This window comes from Anabrus simplex, chromosome 9 (assembly GCF_040414725.1).
Source record: "Anabrus simplex isolate iqAnaSimp1 chromosome 9, ASM4041472v1, whole genome shotgun sequence".
Lineage (NCBI taxonomy): Eukaryota > Metazoa > Arthropoda > Insecta > Orthoptera > Tettigoniidae > Anabrus > Anabrus simplex.
The window spans coordinates 154,451,477-154,471,304 of NC_090273.1; positions in this window are offsets into that span (position 1 = coordinate 154,451,477).

Below are 19,828 nucleotides of genomic sequence, written 5' to 3' on the forward strand. Positions count from 1 at the left end.
GGTATACCACATTTTTCACATTGTAGTACATCATCTGTTGCTACATAGAAACACGACCACTGTCTTAACTGTTTATAACGAGATATACCACAATGTTCACAATGTAGTATATGATCTGTTGTTACGTACATACACAGCCACTCTATTAACTGTTTATATAGAGATATACCACACTGCTCACAGCGCAGTACATCATCTGTTGCTACATAGAAACACGGCCACTGTCTCAACTGCTTATAACGATACATAACACACTGTCCAGAGTCATGTACATTATCTGTTGCTAAATAGAAACACAGCCACTATCTCAACAGCTTATAACAAGATATACCACATTGTTCACAATGTAGTACATCATGTATTAGTACATAGAAACACAGCCACTATCTGAACAGCTTATAACAAGATATACCACATTGTTCACAATGTAGTACATCATGTATTAGTACATAGAAACACAGCCACTATCTGAACATTTTATACGAGATATACCACATTGTCCTCAGTATAGTACATGGGTTGTAGCTACATACACACACGGCCACTGTCTCAACTGTTTTTATCGAGATATACGTCATTGTTCACAATGCAGTACATCAGCTGTTGCTAAATGTTAACAGTGCCACTGTCTCAACTGATTGTAACGAGATATACCACATTGTCCTCAGTATAGTACATGAGCTGTAGCTACTTATATACACGGCCACTGTATCAACTGTTATAATGAGATATAACACATTGTTCACATTGTGGTATATCATCTATTGCTACGTACAATCACAGCACCATCTCAACTGTTTAAAACGATATATACCACAATGTTCACAGGGCAGTTCATCAGATGTTGCTACATAGATACGCAGCCCCTGTCTCAACTGTTTCTAACGTGATATACCACATTGTCATCAGTATAATTTGCAGCGGTGATTACTGTTTTAAGAGGAAGTAAATCTATGGTAACATCAACTATTGACACCAACAGAGGAAAAAATGGAAGGTATCCGACACTTCGAAAAGTGAAGGCGTCGGCCAAAGACTGAGAAGCGTCATGAATTGCATGAAAATGAAATATTCCCTAGGCCTGCCAAGGGAACGGGTTCGGAAGCGGACAAATGTTGACTAAGTAAGGTGGTATCCTCTTCTTCCTAATTCTCAATCCTAAGATTGGTTGGCAGCAATTCGTCTTCTCCAGTCTTCTCTGTAATCCGCTAATCTCTTCATTTCCACATATGAGCCTGCTCCTACGTCATCTCTGATCTGTCTTGCATATTGCAGTCTAGGTCTTCCTCTTCCTCTTTTACCTTGAATCATTCCTACCATGACATTATCTACGAAACCATTGTGCCTATAGAGATGGCCGATTAATTGGTCTCTTCTCTTTCTTATTGTTGCTAAAAAGGATCTTTTTCATCTATTCGTCGTAGAAATTCTTCATTTGTGGGTTTTTGCTGTCTATGAGATCTTTTCCACCCTCCTCCAGCACCACATCTCAAATGCTTCCAGACGTTTCTTATCACATGCACTAATACTCCACGTTTCTGAGCCATACAAGGCCACACTCCATATATAGCACTTAATAAATGTCTTCTTATTCTCCACATTTAAATTCTTTGAAGTAAGAAATATCCTTTTCTTGTAAAAAGCAATCTTTGCTTGGGCAATTCTGCTTTTTATGTCGACTGAACGTTTGCCATCTGGAGTGATTTTACTTCCTAAATAGGTAATGACATTTACTTGCCTTAGTGGTATATCACTAATTCTAATGTCGACTGCAATATGTTGCGGTTGCATACCATAATTTCGGTCTTTTTTGTAATAATTTTCATGTTATATTTATCTCTCAATATCGTATTCCTTTTTATTAATGCACTTTGTAGTTTCTCTTCGTTCTCCTCTATGACAGCTATATCATCAGCAAATCTTATCATTTTGATTTCTACTCCATTTACCTTTATCCCTTCCATTTCCTCTTTACATTCCTCAATGCCTTTCTCAATATACAGGTTGAACAACAGTGGTGACAAATTACAATCCCTGTCGTACTCCTTTCTTTATATAAGCCTCCCCTACTTCACCATTTACGTTTATAATGCCTTTTTGGTTGTTATATAGTTCATATACTATTCGTCTATCTCTAAAATCTAGACCAACACTAGTCATAATCTTCATTAACATATTCCTGTTCACATTATCAAAAGCGTTTTCTAAATCGACGAATACAATAAACAAAGGTTTTCTTACGTCTAGCATTTTGTCTATAACCTGTCGTAACGTTAGAATAGCTTCTCGTGTGCCTCTATTTCGTCTGAATCCAAACTGATCTTCAGCCAAATGTGGCTCACTTTTATTGCTTATTCGGTTATACATTACCTTCTTGTCTATATTTTTGACATGTGCGACAATAGACTCAAGGTGCGATGTTCTTCACATTTTAGAGTTCCAGGTTTCTTTGGTATAGAGACTTTTTGAAATCTTCTGGAATTTCTCCGGTTTCATATATTTCCGTAATCAGTTTAAAAATATAGCCGTGTGTTTCATCATCCAGTCTCTGTATTTTTTCTCCAGTTAGTTCATCGCATCCTGGCGCTTTATTAGGTTTCAATTCTTTCACAGCCTTAAGGTATTCTTCTTTGGTTAAAGAGGGTCCCAGTTGATCACTTGTAATGTTATCTTCATTTTCAAGGTCATTTATGTCAGTAGGATCTTCATATAATGTTTCTATATATCGCTTCCATCTTTCTCCCACTTCTTTACTCTCAGACAACAGTTTCCCATTTTCACTTAATATGCTGTTACTACGGCCAGTGACTGTTCTGAATTTTTTCTTAATCAATTCATAAGCAGTTTCCGTGTTTCCTTTCTCCATTCTTTCTTCTATTTCTTTGCATTCTCTCATTATATATTCTTCCTTAGCCTTCTTTGCTTCTCTGTTGACTAGGTTTCGAAGTCTTTTATAGTTTCTGATTCCTTCTTCACTCTTTGAGTTTTTAAATTTCCTTCCTTCCTCTATAAGTTGAAGCACGTAATCTGTAACCCATGGTTCTCGTGCTTGTTTCGTCGTTTTCCCTATTACTTGATTTGCAGCTTCTGTGATAGAGTGTTTAAGACCCATCCATTTCTCATTTATTGTACCATTGGGTATTTCTGCGACGTTCTGTTTTACCAGTGTTTGATAGTTTTCCTTGATTCTGTCTTGTTTTAGTTTCCTGACATTATATCTGCAATATTTTTCCACATTCTTCCTCTTCTTCCTTAGTCTTAAATCAGATTTTAATAATAGCTGGTTGTGGTCACTCGCTACATCAGCCCCTGGATAACTTTTGCATTGTTTGACTTGGTTACGGTATCTTTCCCTTACCATAATATAATCTATTTGATATCTCGCTTTATCTCCAGGTGCAGTCCAGGTGTACCTTCTTCTCTTGGGCTGTTTGAACAAGGTGTTTGTAATTATTAGTCCTTTTGCTTTACAAAAGTCTATTAGTTGTTGTCCTCTGTCATTTCTTACTCCAAGACCATACTGACCTACTGTCTTCCCGTCTTCTCCTTCACCAACAGAAGCGTTCCAGTCTCCAAGAAAAATGAGATTCTCGTTATCCTTAATCGTATCCATCAGCTCCTCTAATTGATCATATACATGGTCCACTTCTTCATCTGAATGATGCGTTGTTGGCATGTACACCTGTATTATTATCATGTCAACTGGTTCATTTTCTATTCTCACCATAATTATTCTATCACTGCATTGTACATAGCTCTGAACTCACACACCTACTTTTTTACTTAATACTATTCCTTCACCTGCATGTCTCCAGAGTATATAATTTTAAAGTTATCACTCCAAAAGTCCCCCTTCTCAGGAAACTTTATTTCACTCACTCCTAATATGTCTATGTCGTGTTTAGCCATCTCCTTTTAAAGTTCTTATCTTACCACAAATGTTGAGAGATCGTATATTCCAAGTTCCTAAAATAATATTTATGTTTCTTCCACGCTTTGTCCCTGACCCCAGCCGGAGATCCGAATTGGGGACTATTTTACCTCCGGAATTGCATTTAGTTCCAAAGCCCACCATCATTGCTGCATAACAACCAGTGGATCTTTAATGGAGTGGTTTCCCTCTGGCCTTCTCCATCCTATGCCGTTGACCATACTGGTTCATCCGCATTTAGGAGCAGTTTCCCACTCCAAGGGCAAGAGAGTGCCCTACCCTATACCCGCTCATCCGCCCTCCTTGGAGACCGTTGGCTCTTGGTAAAGGGGGCCCCTTATCCCGGGGGGTATTCGGTCCATATCTTCTATCCAAGAATAAAACCAAGTTGGTAAGACTTGAGATTAGTTCTTCCGCCCTGCAGCCGTTGGGAGACTTCCTCTTCCGCCTTAGAGACCGTTGACCATTTTCTTTTAGCCTCATTTGATCCGCGGGTGCTTATTTGACCGTGCCTTATTCGCACCTGCCCTGCACATCTACAGGACGTCCCCTATCAGCCATTGGGACGCGCCGTGTCGGGGTTGAGGCCCCCCACCCCAGTGTCTCACGCAGGGTTATGTTTAGCTCCTACTCATTTCAGAGCCAAACCCCCAAGCAAGCTGACCAGGTAATGTGTAATATGCTGTTAATACAGAAGCCTCACCTTACTCATGTTAAGATGGCTGACAACATGGGCCGGATGTGTGACCTAGGCAACGCCAAGAATGCTAAACAGAGTGCCAATCTTCATCATAGTTTCTGAGGTAGCAAAGACGAAAGAAACAAAATGGGTGACAGTGAGGCAAAAGATGTTAGCCGAACATAATGAGTGGCTATCTAGGTAGTGTTATCTATGGAACTATTACGGCAGTTAACAAGATGGCTGACACTTACTGCACAAAATTTAGAATAAATATTACACTGAAAGCACTATTAAACGAGAGTATATTCTTTGGACAACACTAACACAAACTCAACACCCAAAATGAGCCACAAATATACCTCAGAAGCTACGAAAGAAGCGCAGGTTTTCTGTATAGGCGGTTGTAAGATGCAGAGCTATTACACATGACCTCACCCTCTGGTGGTTGCACGGATAGAATGTACGAAAGTGAGGATCACGGCACAAGTGAGTCGAAATAATGCCAGTGCCCCATGGTCGCCATCCGACACTCCCAACTTAAGATCTCTGGCACCTTTTTATCATTTGTTATAAAAGGCATTGGATATCGTGCGTATCATTGTACCGCCCACACCCACAAGGGTACTGCTCCAGGCATTTCTGGAGACCATACTGTAACCGTTCAATACCATGCTAATGAGGCACAAATGTTATATATTCCGTATCCCGCGATATTCTATGACATATTCGTTTGTAATAAGTATTTTAGGCCCAGTCCGGAATACGAGCGGCACTGCGCTAGCTAGAAGGATGAAGCTCTAATTGCGAACAGGGTATTCTCAGCGATTTCTCTGCATAGTCATGAATACCAACTCACCTATTTCGCGCGTCGAGTGATAATAATACTAAAATTTCTGTACAAGTCTTAGAAATTTACAATAAAGAACTCGTTGAATTCAGCAGGATGTACAATATTTGATGATGTAAGAAGCTGTATTACTTAACGAAATTATTAGTAATGACGCACATGAGACAGATGTGCGGTGATGGGAAACATCTGTCCTAGCGCTTATATCGACAGGGAGATGGCATTCCTCACTTCAACTACTTCGCGCGTTGAAATCCAAGAGAAAGCTTGTGAGATTACCAGAGAATCAGAGATGCGATTTATACGAAAGTGAACCAATGAAACGAGGAAGTCAAGATCTACGAAATGAGTATTTACACGACCCTGAGGTATCATTATTAGCGGAGCGATTTGTTCCCTGTGGGCTGAGTTCACCCTTTTCATAATCAGCGACCCGTATTTTCTATATAAAAAGACCAGGACAGCCCTTAGTTACTCATTCGTCCAGCATCCAGTGTGTTAACCAGTGTTACTCATTAGGTCATTACTAACCAGTGCTACTCATTGCTATCCAGTGATAATCAGTGTTGCTCGATATTGTGACGGACAGAGGTCTATTCCACTTCAGACTTATATACGTTCATAACACAATCACATTATTCTTGTGTGAAGTAATAAATGTGATGTGTGTAAATATGCGATTCTAACCTCAATATATATTAAGAGAACTCAGACAAGCAATATCAGTGTCGGCTCATATGAATATTTTTCAAGAACGGGTAATATTCCAGTAATCACCAAGACGTAGTGAGTTATTGACTGTAGAGTACCAATAATTATTGTACCGTAATTAAGGCATGCGCAGTGCGTGAGAAGTTACTTCTAACAAGTAAAATGTGTTAGACTAGCCAGGAAGTGCTCCATAAATGAACAAGTGATGCTCATGTACGAACAAATAAATCCAATAACTGTGTTGCTTTAAAACGAAAGGGAATCGAGTAGTGATCTTCAGGGACAGCAACCGCTACTCGGGTAGTCCATTCGAGTATAAGAATGGATCTATAAATATCATGTTATTCAAAGACATATACACTGATTCAAATAACCAATTGCCCCTTTATCCACATGTGTGTGGGTGCTCGTTGAACTCAGAATTCCACTCTAGCACAAAGCGCCGGTGTGCCTGCGTTATTCCAGTCAAGTACCAAACAGATCGTCCAACAGTAGGAGATTGCAGATCAAGACACCATGGATTCAACCCAGAAGAAGATGAACCTAGGACTACCTGCCAACGAGGCGTCAGTGATGGATGTCTAAATCCATATGGGCATCTTCCGATGACAGCATAGTTACACACAGCAAATGATATGTGCATCCCATGATATTTCTAAGCATGAAAATCGGAAGCGTCTCATTAATACGTAAAAGTTAACTTTGTAAATAGAAATTCTGAGCATGCATTTTGATATCTGTAATAACGTATAGGTGATGCAATATGCGTGTGTCAATGGGGTAAAGTTTCTTTATTTGTTCGACTTCTGTTTTCTGTGATTATAGGTTAATCACAAAGTTATTCCGTGGATGTTTTATGAATTGGTGTATAGGGCCGCATAAAGTGTTATGTTTGAGTGAAGCATTCATACGCGTGGAGCTTGATAATTCGGTGAACTTCATAATCCATTCCAAGTTCAATTACCTGAGATGGGTATTCTCAATTTTTCAAATATGTATTATTCAATTGCTTCACGACTTTAATGCATGTAGACAGCTACCTCCCTTTTAATCTTAAGGATGCTGACAACTGGAAGGAGGATATAATGATTTGAGGTGCGAACAATGATCTAGTTAGTTACGCGAGTGAGCGTATGTTAAGTAAAATATCTGTCAATTTAGGGTCTTCTCAATGTGAAAATGACGTGGATTTGAGGTGTACGTGTGTGAAGTGAAGGGCGAAACGTTATATTTGAAAATTTTTAAGATGACAGATTAAGAATATGGTAATAATAATAATAATAATAATAATAATAATAATAATAATAATAATAATAATAATAATAATAATAATAATAATAATAATAATAAAGTGAACCGATACTGAATATGGTTGAAGCATTGAGATAAAATGATATTTGAAGGTATCATTAATTTATTATTTGCCTGGAGAATACGAGAGAACTGAACTGAGAATTCTGTATTTTTGTCTGGGTGCGAGTGAAAAATTCTCCCAGATGACAAAGACAGGCTTTCTTAGAGAGAGATTTATGGCCTTCAGAATGAAGGACAGGAGGTAAAGCGCCAGGCCCCGGAGGCTGGTCCGTTATGTCTGTCTAAGTGCTCCCCCTTTTTCTCACTGTATTGAATATTCACATACCGATAACACCACCCAGCATGATTTTTGCGGCAAAGCATCTGGTACGTGATTTTAACTAAATAGGGTCTCCTGATTTCATAAATGTCATTCGTTCTATTGTATCACATCTAGTTTTCGTGTTATTTTCCATTTACTGTCTGAAAATGTGTCATTGAGGCGCAGTGCTGCTTTGTGATAACAACGAATCGGCTGTTTGTGGATTCCTACAAGAGGAGCTTAAAGGCTGTACTACTTCATAACGGAAACATTCTCCCTTCGATTCCTGTGGCACATTCGGTTTCACTAAAAGAAAATTACAATATATCACAATGCAAACTGTTTTATATAAAATCAAGTATCATGAACACCAGTGGGATGTGTGTAGTGACTTGAAGGTGTGTGGTATTGTATTAGGACAACAAGCAGGCTACACTAAATTCCCTTGTTATTTATGTGAATGGGACAGCAAGGCTAGGGACAAACACTGGTCCACACCAATATTCAGGTCTATCTCTTATTTTGATATACCTATTGCGAGAAAACGTGACGTGATACGTAGAAACGGACAACGGATTCGTGTTCAGCGACCCAAAATTAGTTAAGATAACCTATCACACCTCTGGCCGCAAGAAAAAAGTTTGAAAATGCTGGGTTGTGTAATTTGTTACCATCAACAATGTATGTTTCATGATCCGATAGGTGAAGTAATCCTCCAAATTTTATATTCAAGTGAGATCGTAGTAGGGATTTCGGATAGCACCCCGAAGTCAAACTAGCATGGTTCGATGCCCAATTATTACCGACGTCCTGGGATCGACACTAGAAGACCAGAAAGGGGTCACAGTTTCAGAAGGCATTAAAGAGTGTATATTATATCTTGTGATGATGTGTTTACAGATTGCCTCACTCTTATATGTGCATATAATTATTTGTTAGCCGGGCTGAGTGTCTCAGACGGATAAGGCGCTGGCCTTCTGACCCCAACTTGGCAGGTTCGATCCTGGCTCAGTCCGGTGGTATTTGAAGGTGCTCAAATACGTCAGCCTCGTGTCGGTAGATTTATTGGCACGTAAAAGAACTCCTGCTGGACTAAATTCCGGCACCTCAGCGTCTCCGAAAACCGTAAAAGAGTAGTTAGTGGGACGTAAAACAAATAACATTATTATCAATTATTTTTTATGTCATTGTATGGTGATTTACAGGATACCGTGCTGAGTAATGCCATTCAGAGCACAAGTAGTGCATCTGAGTATCATGGAAGGTGTTTCTCATAGGGTTAGTCGTGCTACAATAGCACTGTCTGGTCCAGTGAGGAAAGCAATGGCAAACTACTTTACTCCTCATCTTGCCTAGTAGGCCTCATTTGGGTACTGCTGTTGGTTTGTGTAGTTTTTCTATAACTGCATAGCCTTTGGTGGTACTGTTTGAGGATCCAACCAGCCTCTGGGCTGATGACCTAACAACGTCGCGTGTACGCTTTTTAAAATATTAAAATAATTTATTGCCCCGGAGAAACACGTATAGCTATAGTGCGATGTATAATGAATGTTATGAGGTAGACTTTATTAACGACAAGCGACGACATGATTTTCATGATTGGGTAAATATGCGGAACTGCGTTTCATAAAACGTCCTATTACTACGATATTGTAAGATAATATTGTTTTCTCACAAGAATGCCATCCTTTTCATATAATTTATGTGTTTTATGCAATAATATAGCGGATCCATGATGGTACCGAAAGTTAGATAAGGGGACAGATCCCTATTGATTTAGGAGTGTGATGTATATGTGTGCAGTGTTAACAATCTGATTTGGGAATGCCAGAATGAGATTCAGAAGTGATAAAGACTGATAAGAAACATTAACGGCATTTTCCATATAATTAATATTTGTGTTTACAATTGCTACGTAGGCCATAATATTGCATTTTTCGTGTGTAGTGATATTTTCATGTTACTCTATCAGTTATTAAAATTTATGCTTTGAATTGGGAACAATCCATTCTTATTTAGTAATATAACGTATTCCTGTTACTATTGCACCCTACTTTCAATAAATTTAGATTAAGTGCCCATTTTACTTACGAACAGCACAATCGACCCGTATGCTCTTGAGCGTAGCCGTTGTGCCAGCTGGCAGTAGGGAGGATTGGACTTCGATGCCGGGTTTGATTTCCGAAGTTCCTCATTCGGAAGATTTCCATCCAGATTTTTATTTGTGAAATTAAATTTTATATTCAGCAGTCTGCCGACCCCGGGACAGGTGCAATACATCATTATTAAAATTAATTAATTAGCTAAACTGGACGGCGCTAGTTGTGTTCATGACAAAAATTTCATGTTAAGTTTTACCGAAACGTTAATCACAAAAACAACAGGCTTTTCTTTGATAATCAACAAACCATTAATAGTATATGTATCATAGGCAGAGAAGCTGATAATAATTATGAAAAGTAGTCGGTAGTTGTGCATATTATGGATATAAAATGTACATCCTATTTGAGGTCGCACTCGTATAGAAGGGAGGCCGAAGACTCACCGCCGTCTAGCACCACGCTTGACGTCACGCACAGCCGAATATAACCGACTCCGCTCCATCAAATAATTTTATTCAGAACTGTTGTTAGTTATGTGCCTTTAATCATAATCCTTGGACAAATCTCTGTAAATAAAGAATATTTATTCATTTTCACAAAATTATCTGGGCATCCATAAACTCTTAGCACAGTGCAAGTGACGGACAAATGAGACAAAACGACGGTAGTGGTGAAATTCATATGAGTTGTGAATGCCGGAATGTGGGAGAAATTAAGTCTCTGAAACAAGCAATAAGAGATGAAGCAAGTGTGAAGATGTCAACACACTACGAGAAATACATGCCATGCTTGTAGAGAGACGAAAGGGATTCAAAAGGCTGGTACCGTCTCAAGCTGGGTTGCCACTTCAAAATAAAAACAGACTTCAGTGTTCCCGTTGCCGAATTAAGAGGAAGTACGGGATACTACTAGAGAGATTTAAAAAAGAAGAGAAGAAAGCAGTAGTGCCATGGCATTTTCCTGTTCTTCTTCCGCTTTCCCACATCTTTGTGGAGTTGGGGGTGCCAACTGTGCAGCACATGCGGTTTGCAGCTTGTTTTACGTCCGGATGCCCTTCCTAGTGCCAAACCTATTTGGAGGGGTGTATTCATTATTACGAATGCCGAGTGAGTTGTCCATGCGGTTAGCGTCACGTAGCTGTGAACTTGCATTCGGCAGGTGCTGGGTTTGTATCCCACCGTCGCGTCGGTAGCCTTGAAACTGCGTTAATGTGGCCTTAAGCTACAAGCACAGAAACATATTATGTGCTTCTATAGTATTTGGTAGTGTAGTGCGTTGACTGTGTACGAAGAGGAGTGCAGTCAACGAATTAGATGAATTAATTAGACGCAGTTAAAACGCGACCAGGCCGTAAATCGAACCTATGACCCTCTGGGACGGAGATCTTGACGCTGACCATTAAGATAAGAAGCCAATAGCAGCAATCTTCAATATTAAAGTTACATTGAAGTACTGTATAAGCTTATCGTTGGTGATATATAACGGCTGTCATAGAGCCCTCTGAGGGTGGGGCTGTAGAATATAGCCGTGGTATCCCCTGCCTGCCGTAAGAGGCGTCTAAAAGGGGTCCGAAGGGATTTCAACTTGAGAGCGTGGGTTGGCGACCATGGGGCCCTTAGCTGAGTTCTGGCATTGCCTCCACTTAGTTGCGCTAGACTACTAACTTTCATCAGTCCTATCCGACTTCTCTTGGCCAACTCTAGTTCTATTCTGACACCGGTGGTATTAGGTCTATGAATGCTACGGAATCTCATTTTCACGCCCTTCGTGGTCCTTGTCATTCTCTTTCCCTGGCCGATACCTTCATTTGTCGAAGTGTTGGACTTCCTCCTTTCGTCCTGTGATAAGTGTTAAGTGGTGGTGATTATTGTTTTAACAAGAAGTACAACTGGGCAACCATCCTCTATTAACAATCAAAGAGGAAACAATTGAAGGGGTTTGACACTTCGAGAAATGAAGGGCTCGGCCAAAGTAAGACAAGGACCACGAATTGCGTGAAAATTAAAGACTCCCTAGCCCTCGGAACCTAATAGCATCGGGGTCGTAAAAGAACAAGTGTTGATCAAGTGAGGTCGGATATGATAGATGAAAGTGAAAAGCCTGGTACAAGTAAGTGGAAGCAATGCCAGGAATCAGTTAAGGGCACCGTGGTCGCCAACCCACGCTCCCGCGTTAAGAGCCCCTGGGGCCCCTTTTAGTCGCCTCCCACGACAGGCAGCGGTAAGAGTTGATGGTTGCCTAGTTATATTTTCTCTTAAAACAATAATCACTGCCACCTTCTCACTGTCATGGAAATATAATAATTACAAGGTTTCGGTTGAAAAGGAGATTAGCTAAAGGCGTTGTTTCTTGGGAGATAACTAGCTGTCCATGAATAAAATCTGAACCGGGCGAGTTGGCATTGCGGTTAGGACCACGAAGCTGTGAGCTTGAATCCGGGAGATAGTGGGTTCGAACACCACTGTCGGCAGCCCTGAAGATGGTTTTCCGTGGTTTCCCATTTTCACACCAGACAAAATATGCTGGGGTTGTACCTTATAAAGGCAACGACCGCTTCCTTCCCACTCTTAAGTCTTCCCTATCCCATCGTCGCCATAAGATATATCTGCGTCGGTGCGACGTAAAGCAAATAGCAAAAATGAAATCTGTGTATATTGTCTTCGAACAATTTTATTATTTATAGAGAATACAGTAGTATCTAAACGAAACTTCATTTATCTTTAATAACAACATTGCAAAAGCAAAAAAGCAAACTATTCACCGTACAGGCCATGAAGGCCCTTGGAGGGGTGGAAGGTAAATGCTTCCACTATCCGTAACCTCGGCACTTGATGGGGTACAGCGGTTAGCTCTACGCCCGGCCGCCTTTGCCCCCAGGAATTAACCTGGTACTCATTTTTGGTGTAGGCTGAGTGAACCTCGGGGCCATATGCCCCTTCGGAAGTGGAAATCTCATTTCTTAAATTTTACGGGTTCCTGACGGGGATTTGAACCCACGTCTTTCCGGGCGAACCGAGCACGCCTTTACCGCCTGGGCCAGGCAGCCCCTAACAAAATTGCACTGAACTGTAAACTTATCATTTCCTGACAGAGTTTTTCCCAAGGATTCTGATCAAAGACACAGTTAACATAACAGTTCTGAATAAAATTGTTTGATGTATATTCCGTATGTTTCTGACAAAGTGATATTTAATATCAAATTTATTATGTTGACAATTTACATTTCTCAAAAAGAAGCTAAAATACACCTCCAGTTATTTTCAATAATTATGACTAATGGGAATGATCTCATGTCATCATTTATAAAACGAGTACCATACATGGAAGGTGTACGGGTAAGGGCGCTCTGCTGTCCTGGGGACAAGAAATTGTTCCCAAAGGCGGAGGGACCAGTTTGGTCAACGGCATTAGGATGCAGAAGGCAACGGGAAACCACTGCATTAAAGATCCTGAGAGATATTCAATAAATCTACATGGCATGGCTGCAACGTCAAGACTGGAGCTGGCCGTGTAGATCGTCTACCTCCGTTTGGAGACGACGGCTTAAGAAGAAGAAGAAGAAGAAGAAGAAGAAGAAGATATTACTGCGAGTCTGAGTGTGTGCGCGCATAGCCGCTGTCCTCTACCGCTCGCTATAATAGAGTAAGATACTGTTTTGGGTCGGAAAGGAGTTGGCTATGTTCGGTGTGCGTGATGTCAAGCATGGTGCTAGATGGTGGTGAATCTTAGGTCTTCTTCGTATAGACCGCCGTGTTATGGACTTGTTTGTTGAAGAGCGCGCAAGAGCGATACTCTCAACTTTGTCCGCTAGGTGCAAGGTCTCCCTAGACAGACCTTGCTAGGTGGTATAAAATGTGCTGCTATCTAACGGACAACTTGAAAAAGGCTGTTGGGAGTAGTTCACATTAGTATCCAGAGATGGCCGCACAATATCTTACGCTAGAAAAACAGAATCTGTTTTAGCCCTGCTACCCGATGTAGCCTATGTGGGCGGAAATTCGAGATCATAGCTCAAGGGCTACTTTTTCATTACCACATATCCTGACCATATCTGACCTTAAAGGACGTGGTTTATTTTAAGATACGATACAATTCATCGTAAACACGGTTTGTTTCTTGACATTTTAGCTATATAATACAAAGCGCTCTACGTGTCATATAGTTGCAGTTACAATTTGTCACTGAAGATGCACTTTGTATTTTTTCCCCTTAACGCGGTACCCCTTATCAGATCAAATTAGGGATGGCAAAAAAAATTTTAATACTGATATATTGATATTGCGATATATTGAAAACTTATTTTCGATAATCGATATTTATTGCACATAATATATCGGTATATTCAAACGATATCGATATATCGTTAATGATAACCTAAGAGTCCAAGACCAACACCAATATCATCAGACCTGGTTGGTTGAGTTCAAGGTTCTTGCTACTGCTACTGGAATTCGCGGTTATTTATCCATAGAATATATCCATCAACGGCTGCTAATTTCAGATGAGCACCAGCCTGCACGGTGCTAGGGTTATACTTCCGAAACACAAATTTTCATTGACCCTCACCCACAAGATATATTTATGTCAACAGGCGCCAGCAGTCGAGGCACTGACCTTGAATAATTAGCTTTTTGAAAGAACTAAGTACACCTGTGAAAGAGAGTGAAAAAATAGTGTCAATAATGCTTGATGAAGTCCGTATAAACCTCGTAAATCAGTAGAAATGGCCGAAAATAGTTAAGAATATGATGCAGAATCTACCGTGGAAATATTTGTGGCTTAATCATTGCATTCTGGTAATAAAGATGGCATTGGTCTTTTTTTCTGGTGAATAACATTAACTCAGACACTTAAAGTGTTAGAATTCATGGTTGAATTACGTTTTGATGTTTTGTACTTTACTGCTGATAACATTTCACACAAAATATTGTGGTCATTATATTTGATTCTCTTAATTATCTTGCTTTTCTTGGAACTGTCGTGGTCCCCGTTTTATAGAACTTCAATATAATTTCAAATCCTTGTATTATGAAAAAAAAATGATATCTAGATATATCGATATTTTGTTTTGATAGTAGGATAATATCGGCATGTCGATATCGAAGGAAATATCGATATTTTAGTACGGTATATCGGAACGTCCCTAGATGTTATCGTTACCTACGAGATAGGTAAAGGCCTCTGAATGCACGGTCTCTTCAAGTACTAAATTGACAGAGTAGCAGCAGTTCAAATAGCGCCGCTGAATGTCAGGTTTTCCCTCTATTCCTCAGCACGATTCCAATTGGCATTACGAGAATAACTTGCAGATACAAGCACATTACAAATATTAAACATTGCGTTTTGAGTAGGAAAGTGATATTCTATGACGATTAATGAAGAAAAATAAATGTATCACCCAGTAATTCAAGATGAGGTCATACGAATCAGGTAGTATCATTGCAACCGGAAAGTTCACGTCCTAATAAAAAAGAAAATACTCCATAGCATATTTTAAAACACTGCAGTATTCACATAGCGTACGTCGATGAATGCAGAGTGGGTCTCGGTCCGCAAGTGGCCACGGCTGGCCCGTGGTCCCACAGCTCTGCACTCCGACCGGCCAACCGAACAGAGGAGGGGTGGCCACGGCTCTACCGTGGCTCTTCACCTCTGTATTCGGAAGACGGGACAGGGCTGAACCTCACGGCTGGTCCTCACTGTCGACTGTCCTGAGAATGGTTTTCCGTGGTTTTCCATTCTCCTGCACTAGAGCGAATGCCGGAACAGTTCCTAGTATAGGCCACGGCCACCAACCCCCTCACCTTCTCCGAGCATCTCCTTCAACGTGACAAATCTCCCGGCCTGAGAGACGGCGTCACCGTCTAAGAGGCCCGCCTCCTCCTTCAGGTGAGGTATGAGAACATTTTAGCAGTAGTACATAGCCTAGTCTTGCCATGCAAATATGATGGATACTCTGAAGAAAGTGTTGGCATTGATTGCGGCTAGTTTTAGTAGAAATGCTAAAGCATGTGCTTTCAAAATGTTCACTTCATACTACAGACTTCGAGGAAGGTTGCCACATGCTATTCTTCTCGCCACCCCGACGATAATTTTGACCCATTTTTCTCGTAGTTCTACATTTGCTCGTGGAGAGAAATGCCACTACCTTTCTGAAATTTATTTTGGCAGAATGGTACACAGCAATAAACCATTGTTTATCACGAGCAATAAACATCCTGTGAATATAATGTTTACAGTAAACTCTCTCTCGGCTCTTGTATATTTATCAATATGCACAAAACATTTTCTTAATGTAAATCCTCAGCTTGTTTAGTCATTTGACCGGGTCAGGAATGGAACGAATAAGGCCTCATCTAGCGGCGAGGATGGGAACTGTGTCGGCTGCCGAAGCCTGTCGCACTTCTTGGGGCAATGACTACTGGCTGACAGATGAGATGAAATGATAGTGGAGAGTGTTGCTGGAATGAAAAATGGCAGCTAAAACCGGAGTACCCGAAAAAAAAAACTGTCCTGCCTCCGCTTTGTCCAGTACAAATCTCACATGGAATGACCAGGATTTGAACCACGAAACCCAGCGGTGGAGGCTGGCGCGCTGCCACCTGAGTAACGGAGGCTTCTATTTTCTTAATTTTACGTTTAAATATAAACCATATACTCACCCCAAGCTGAATACACAAATCAACGCCTCTTATAATTAATTTAAAGGCTTATCTCACCTAAAAACTCACTGACTTACCTTTTAGCTTCACAGTTCCCTTATACGTCTGTGTTGTTAAACAGTGGAGGGCTAACACGAAGTCTAGCGGCGACTCTGGAACTAGACGTATTTCGCGCTGTGTAAACTGCCATGCGGAGGCCTTATTCACTGCCTTCGTGATGTACAGGCCGTACTGTAGCTCCGATGACGTCACGCAAAGAGGCGAACTGTTTCCTCCGTCTGAACCGTGTAATGCAAGGACATGATGCGTCTGTACCTTTAGTAATTATGAAATATTCACAAATGTTGTATTAATATTGCAGGTGAGATCACTAAAACCTGTAATCGCATCATAACTCGTAAGTCAGGTCTATATAATTTTGGGAGAAGTAGTTTTGAAGTGCGATCTATGCGGTCAAAGCTTCAGTGTTTTACTCGTCAATGTACCCTAAAAATAATTAGCCTATTAAGCATTAATACAAATATGGAGACAACAAACGTGCAATAACAAAAACTTTACTTTCATACATCTAGATGGCCATAAATAGTTACTTCGAACATTCACGAAAACTGCCGAGGAATGGTTTCTACTCGCATTCATTTTGGGGAGAAAAGGCAGCGTGTACTCAACATTACGAACCCAAGAAATAACCATATGTAGGTTCCATTGGTTACTGTCCACTTTTATACTTTTTCTGTCTCAACAAAGAAATGTTCTGCTGTAAATCTGTGTAACAAGAAAGTCAAAAGTATAACTCATCATCAGTTCTGGAAAATGACTGAAACATACACCTTTATTCTTCATAACAGGTATTTTTGGTTGGTATTTTCGTTCTTCATAAAGGTAACCTGCCCCCACACGAAGAAAATTAAAATATTAATGTATATTTACTTGTATAATTGTATTTCGGCGTGGTACGCACAAGTTCTTAGCATTGTGACAAATGTGATCTTTCACACACTGTATTTAAATTTGTAGCACATATTTCCGCAAAAACGTGTTATACGATAACAATTAAATGAATAAATTACACGAGAATTATTACGTCCCTTGAATTTACAATACTCACCACGTCTTGCGTAACCTAAACTGCGAGGTCTCATTATTTTAATAACAGCTGTTTACGTAAATCCTGATGTGATAAATTTAAAGAAAAAACATGCAATATAATTAAATATAAATGTTTGTCTCTCAACGATCATAATTATCCTAAGAATGCCCCCAATCTTTATGGATTACATTCACAAGTACAATTTGTAACATTCGCTTAGCTCGCCTCAGTTGATCAGCTGATTGGCTCGGCGCGCATTCTACAGTACGGCCTCTACATTACGAAGGCAGTTCCTTATTACTAATCACAAAGGCAACGGTGTTACATATTCCACCGTTTGTATTCGAATTATAATCCAGCCTATCAGAGGCTCAGAGCAAGGTATTGATTAAATTGGATATTTCCAGGTTGCAATTCCTTTTTCACTAGCACCATCTCTTGAAGAATTATCGGCGTTCTCTAGTGCGGATGTATTTATGAAAATAATAACTCAAAGAAAAACGATACATTTGCGGAAAAACCGATATATTATTCGGTAAATTGAATGAAAATTTCGGTATCGATTTACCGATAAATCGAAAGGAAAATATCGGTATTTCGTAAAAACCGATATATCGTTGCCATCCCTAGATAAAATGTTTCAGGTATATTACGTTAACCTTCGATCTTTTCAAACCAGCCGTGCTCTCCTGGACTTCGCCCTAAATCTGTACGCCCCGGACATTTTCATTCTTAACGAAACATTTTGACCTATAAAGAACAGCCCCATTTTCCGAAGTATCCCCTCTATCGCGCTGATAGGCAATATGAATCTCGAGGTGGTGTAGCTGTATTACTGCTAAACGTCACTATAACAACTTCTCTGAATATCTTATCTTAGAAACGTTTCTCCAAAATAATACTTCTATTACTTTTGTTACTCTATATCTCCCTCCTCGTACACCTCCTCCAATCGACTTCATTCGATATATCGATACCACTTTCTCTCACTATATTTTTGTCGTTGACATCAATATTAGTTCATATACTGCAACTGAAGTTACTGCTTTTAATACGATGCTTACTCATATCCGGGGCGTGCAGATCCCCTTCCTTTTCCCCCTGCCCCTGTCCCATTTCCAACTCTACCCCTGATACCCTCATAGTTTCCCCATCCCTTTTCACTCTCACCCTTGATAAGCTTCTTCCTATAAATTCCGACCATACACCAGCTCTAATTACTGTATCTAATTATTCCTATACTACTCGCTCTCTCCCCCCTCGCCCTCTCCCTACCCGCCGGTTTTCCCAGACAAACTGGACTAACTATCGTACGACAATCACTGATTTACTTCAGGACTTTCCTCCCCCTATCTCCCTTCCTAACCTTAAGGCTCTAATCTCCCAAGTGGAACATGCCCTTTCTGTTGCTGATCAACGCCATATCCCTCGCCATTCTTACCACCCCTCCAAACCCCCTATTCCCCCTAAAGCTCTCTCTTTACTTCAACTTGCTCATGACTATTGCCGCTCTTACTTACGTACTCGCGATCCTGTGACTTTACGTGAACATCGGCGTCACTTACGTCATGCTCGGTCTTACATCAAAGCACTTAAGAAACGACAATGGATGACTGCTTGTAATAACCTCAAAGATGTACATGAACTACATACATTCTGGACAACTTTTCGACGCTTTACTAAAACGAATCAATCTTCCCTGACTTATCCTCTTCATTTTGGCCCTTCCCCATCCATTACTGACAAAGATAAAGCCGACGTTTTTGCTGATCACTATTCGCGTCTTTTTTCTCCTCCTTCCCTCCCCCACTATTCCCATCCTGATGAGCCGCTTAAATTCCAACATCCTAACCCTGATCAACCACATTTGCAAACATCTTTCTTACATTTTCGTGATACTGACTCAATTCCCCTATTACCGCTACTGAAATCCTGACTTTTTTACGCCATAAACGTAACACCGCTCCTGGACACGATCACCTTACCTATCGCCACATCCGCGAAGCCCCTCTACTCCTCATTCATATTCTTTGCTCTATATAAAATACCATGCTCTATACCGGTTTTTATCCCCCACATTGGGGCCATGCTATCATTCTTCTTTTTCTCAAACCACATAAACCTCCTTCCGATATCCATTCCTATCGCCCCATTTCTCTTCTCACTGTTCTCTCTAAAATTTTTGAAG